The following is a 5,000-nucleotide window of genomic DNA, read 5'->3' on the forward strand; positions in this document are numbered from 1 at the left end:
GGGGTATGATTCTCGCTTAGGGTGCGAGAGGTCCCGGGTTCAAATCCCGGACGAGCCCTTTTTTTTGGAGCACCGAAAACAAAAAACACAGAGTCCCCAATTCCCCCCCAAAAATAGTTTGTGCGTGACCGTATCTGTTTCGATGCCCGTCGCCAATGGTTGGCTGCTTTTAAGCCCATGGCCCAAGAGGCAGTGTTGGAAATTCCCCCTCCTTTGTAATGATGCGCTGGCGGCGAGCTGATGTATAACGGTTTGGACATGCCTTCTGGGTGGGGACTGCCATGGCTCGCGCCACTGTTGCATCCAGCTTGGTCTTTTGTATGTGTCTGCAGCCTGTGTGTGAGGTGCTGTGAGTGCTGCCATGTAGGTCCGGCGCAGGCTTGCGCCAAACTTTCACGTTGGTGTGTGCCACCTGGCAGGTACCAGCGGGCCCCATGAGACATCAGTGCCACAAAGCCTGTCAACTGAAAGCTGTCCCAGCACACTAGAGCGGAGCCTACCAGAGCTGTTTCTGTAGTGTAGTGGTTATCACATTCACCTAACAGGCGAAAGGTCCCCGGTTCGAGACCGGGCAGAAACATGGTGCTGGTTTCTTTTTATTTCCACAATGTCAATCGGACACATTTGACCGCATGCAGGTTTCGACAGGTATGTACAGGCCGGCACTACGCCATGAGTGATCTGAGGCCAGCCCTTATTTGCACCCTGCAAACTGTCCACTGGCTCCATCAGTGGGCGTTTCCTGCCATCCCTGGGTCCTTAAGTGAGTGTTTGGGTACTTTTGATGCAGAGATCGGGGCATGAAAACCGGCGCTGGCACCTGGCGACATTGGGTACTGAAGAATCTTTCCCAATCCTGCCCATAGCTGTCAGGGTGGCTGAGTGGTCTAAGGCGCCAGACTCAAGAGGCGCAGCTCTTCCCTGCATCTGGGTGTTCTGGTCTCCGATTGGAGGCGTGGGTTCAAATCCCACTCCTGACAAGCCGGGCTCATTTTTTTGAGCACATTTCAGAGTGTAAGGCTTGCGGAAAACCTCGTGGGGGCCCCCGAATGCAGCGCCCGGCAAGCCTCCCTGTTCTCTTCTGCTGCCTTGCAACTGGAGCTGTCTGCCAGAGACGCCGGAGGCACACCTGCCCTTAAACCCCCACTGGCCCACGGCTGCAAAACCTGCATTTTCTAGTGGCTGGCTTGGTGGCATATGTCACTGAGCCCAGTCTACTCAGGAAGTGAAAAAAGTCCCCTTCACAGTTGGAGAAAGTGCTCTCCTGCCACCTGTCGGTCGTTGAAGGCACCACACCTCAGCAAAATAAAAATAAAAAAACAGACATGCTCAGTTCGGGGGATGTAAAGGTATTTACATAGCAAGAACAGAGAGGCTGTTGGGAGATGACAGAAGCCATGCTGCCCCAGAGTTCTCTTCTGAAATTCGCAGGAATCCAGAGGTTGGAGCGGGCTGAGGGAGTGCGCCTTCTTGCCTCTGTCGGCTTTCAAGACACATCCTCCTGCTGGGAAGCTGCCCACCCTGAGCAGCACAGGTTTGCGCTCTAGGCCGGTCGGCCACATATATCTCGCCTGATCGAGCCCGATCGAGCGGCAGCAGATGGCCTTTGGCCAGCGAAGGCTGCCGCTCTTCTTCTTGTTTCTCTGCTTGAGAGGCAGCTCAGTCCTCTGCGCTTGCGCCAGGGGCAGGCCACGTGACACGCAGGGGTCAGGCCGTGGAGAGACTGGGGCATGGCGCCAAGTGAGGTAAGCAGACCACCCCCCTCCCCCTCACTGCTCTCTGCATGCGGTGGCTCGTTGGTCTAGGGGTATGATTCTCGCTTAGGGTGCGAGAGGTCCCGGGTTCAAATCCCGGACGAGCCCTTTTTTTTGGAGCACCGAAAACAAAAAACACAGAGTCCCCAATTCCCCCCCAAAAATAGTTTGTGCGTGACCGTATCTGGTTCGATGCCCGTCGCCAATGGTTGGCTGCTTTTAAGCCCATGGCCCAAGAGGCAGTGTTGGAAATTCCCCCTCCTTTGTAATGATGCGCTGGCGGCGAGCTGATGTATAACGGTTTGGACATGCCTTCTGGGTGGGGACTGCCATGGCTCGCGCCACTGTTGCATCCAGCTTGGTCTTTTGTATGTGTCTGCAGCCTGTGTGTGAGGTGCTGTGAGTGCTGCCATGTAGGTCCGGCGCAGGCTTGCGCCAAACTTTCACGTTGGTGTGTGCCACCTGGCAGGTACCAGCGGGCCCCATGAGACATCAGTGCCACAAAGCCTGTCAACTGAAAGCTGTCCCAGCACACTAGAGCGGAGCCTACCAGAGCTGTTTCTGTAGTGTAGTGGTTATCACATTCACCTAACACGCGAAAGGTCCCCGGTTCGAGACCGGGCAGAAACATGGTGCTGGTTTCTTTTTATTTCCACAATGTCAATCGGACACATTTGACCGCATGCAGGTTTCGACAGGTATGGACAGGCCGGCCAGTGCTTTAAGTGGGGTAAGAAATTGAGGGGGGGCCCTCGTTTGGGGGCGTGATATCCGCTGTGGGCGTGGCCTAAAAGTGCACAAATCATAGTAGGGTGCGCAAACAAATATATAAATGTAGTAGAGCATTTATATATTTGTATGCGTACTGGTATGGTTTATGTATTTTTCAAGCGTTCTTTTATAAACATAGCAATGTTACATATTTCTATGTTTATAAAAGGTGGCTTGAAAGTGTACAAACCATAGTAAGTTACGCACACTTGTGTGCTTACCTTACCATGGTTTGTGTACTTTTCAAGCCACCTTTTAAAACATAGACATTTGTAACATATTTCTATGTTCATAAAAGACGGCTTGAAACGTACAAGCCATCTTTTATAAAGCGTTGAGGACGGACAAAACCCAAGGTGGTTTTGTCCGTCGACAAAGCTTTATAAAAGATGCCTTGAATTGTGTACGTTTCAAGCCGTCTGTTATAAACGTAGAAATATTTCTACGTTTATAAAAGATGGCTTGAAACGTACACATTTCAAGGCATCTTTTATAAAGATTTGCCAAAGGAGACAGGCACCTCGGGCTCAGTGATCGCTGCTCTGAGCAGAGATCACAGAGCCCAAGGCGTCTTTCACCCCCTGGGAACCCGCGGGCTCCGTGATCTAATCTACATATTAGATCATGGAGCCTGCAGGTTCACAGAGGGTCAGTGACCTGGCGAGGGCAAACAAAGGAACTGTAAATTCCCTGATGACCCCTCAGATGGGGGGTCATCAGGGAAGTTACAGTGACTGACAGAAGTGCCAGCCAGCCTCAGCGACGCTGTGGCTGGCTGGCACTTCTGTCCACTTGCCTAACGTTACACTGGCGGGCGCATCTCCCGTCGCGGCTGCGGCCGTGGCGGGATAATGCGTCCTGCCATGGCGTGGTGGGACCGGGGGGCCCCGGCAGGGCCCCGGCTCAGCCCCACTTTTTGGAGACTGGCGGGGCCCGGCCCCGGCAGGCCCCGGCCCACTTAAAGCACTGCCTTACACTCTGAAATGTGCTCAAAAAAATGAGCCCGGCTTGTCAGGAGTGGGATTTGAACCCACGCCTCCAATCGGAGACCAGAACACCCAGATGCAGGGAAGAGCTGCGCCTCTTGAGTCTGGCGCCTTAGACCACTCGGCCACCCTGACAGCTATGGGCAGGATTGGGAAAGATTCTTCAGTACCCAATGTCGCCAGGTGCCAGCGCCGGTTTTCATGCCCCGATCTCTGCATCAAAAGTACCCAAACACTCACTTAAGGACCCAGGGATGGCAGGAAACGCCCACTGATGGAGCCAGTGGACAGTTTGCAGGGTGCAAATAAGGGCTGGCCTCAGATCACTCATGGCGTAGTGCCGGCCTGTCCATACCTGTCGAAACCTGCATGCGGTCAAATGTGTCCGATTGACATTGTGGAAATAAAAAGAAACCAGCACCATGTTTCTGCCCGGACCGGGGACCTTTCGTGTGTTAGGCGAATGTGATAACCACTACACTACAGAAACAGCTCTGGTAGGCTCCGCTCTAGTGTGCTGGGACAGCTTTCAGCTGAAAGGCTTTGTGGCACTGATGTCTCATGGGGCCCGCTGGTACCTGCCAGGTGGCACACACCAACGTGAAAGTTTGGCGCAAGCCTGCGCCGGACCTACATGGCAGCACTCACAGCACCTCACACACAGGCTGCAGACACATACAAAAGACCAAGCTGGATGCAACAGTGGCGCGAGCCATGGCAGTCCCCACCCAGAAGGCATGTCCAAACCTTTATACATCAGCTCGCCGCCAGCGCATCATTACAAAGGAGGGGGAATTTCCAACACTGCCTCTTGGGCCATGGGCTTAAAAGCAGCCAACCATTGGCGACGGGCATCGAACCAGATACGGTCACGCACAAACTATTTTTGGGGGGGAATTGGGGACTCTGTGTTTTTTGTTTTCGGCGCTCCAAAAAAAAAGGGCTCGTCCGGGATTTGAACCCGGGACCTCTCGCACCCTAAGCGAGAATCATACCCCTAGACCAACGAGCCACCGCATGCAGAGAACAGTGAGGGGGAGGGGGGTGGTCTACTTACCTCACTTGGCGCCATGCCCCAGTCGCTCCACGGCCTGACCCCTGCGTGTCACGTGGCCTGCCCCTGGCGCAAGCGCAGAGGACTGAGCTGCCTCTCAAGCAGAGAAACAAGAAGAAGAGCGGCAGCCTTCGCTGGCCAAAGGCCATCTGCTGCCGCTCGATCGGGCTCGATCAGGCGAGATATATGTGGCCGACCGGCCTAGAGCGCATACCTGTACTGCTCAGGGTGGGCAGCTTCCCAGCAGGAGGATGTGTCTTGAAAGCCGACAGAGGCAAGAAGGCGCACTACCTCAGCCCGCTCCAACCTCTGGATTCCTGCGAATTTCAGAAGAGAACTCTGGGGCAGCATGGCTTCTGTCATCTCCCAACAGCCTCTCTGTTCTTGCTATGTAAATACCTTTACATCCCCCGAACTGAGCATGTCTGTTTTTTT

General features: G+C 54.1%; 5 non-coding genes across 5 annotated transcripts in view; 3 read left to right on the forward strand and 2 right to left on the reverse strand.

The window, feature by feature from the left end:
- TRNAP-AGG (transfer RNA proline (anticodon AGG)) overlaps nucleotides 1-58 on the forward strand; it is a 72-nt gene extending 14 nt beyond the window's left edge. Inside the window, exon 1 of the tRNA in view lies at nucleotides 1-58. This exon is cut by the window's left edge and continues 14 nt beyond it. This is a non-coding gene — a tRNA (tRNA-Pro).
- Nucleotides 59-1,790: 1,732 nt separating this feature from the next.
- On the forward strand, nucleotides 1,791-1,862 carry TRNAP-AGG (transfer RNA proline (anticodon AGG)). Its single transcript has one exon. It is a non-coding gene; the product is annotated as a tRNA-Pro (tRNA).
- A 449-nt stretch (nucleotides 1,863-2,311) lies between these two features.
- Nucleotides 2,312-2,384, forward strand: TRNAV-AAC (transfer RNA valine (anticodon AAC)). The gene has a single exon. It is a non-coding gene; the product is annotated as a tRNA-Val (tRNA).
- Nucleotides 2,385-3,534: 1,150 nt separating this feature from the next.
- On the reverse strand, nucleotides 3,535-3,646 carry TRNAL-CAA (transfer RNA leucine (anticodon CAA)). The gene is made up of 2 exons: nucleotides 3,609-3,646; nucleotides 3,535-3,580 (listed from the first exon to the last, which is right to left on the reverse strand). It is a non-coding gene; the product is annotated as a tRNA-Leu (tRNA).
- An 805-nt stretch (nucleotides 3,647-4,451) lies between these two features.
- On the reverse strand, nucleotides 4,452-4,523 carry TRNAP-AGG (transfer RNA proline (anticodon AGG)). The gene has a single exon. It is a non-coding gene; the product is annotated as a tRNA-Pro (tRNA).
- Between the last annotated feature and the right edge of the window lie 477 nt (nucleotides 4,524-5,000).

This window comes from Ambystoma mexicanum, chromosome 2q (assembly GCF_040938575.1).
Source record: "Ambystoma mexicanum isolate Mex_15411 chromosome 2q, UKY_AmexF1_1, whole genome shotgun sequence".
NCBI classification, from domain to species: domain Eukaryota; kingdom Metazoa; phylum Chordata; class Amphibia; order Caudata; family Ambystomatidae; genus Ambystoma; species Ambystoma mexicanum.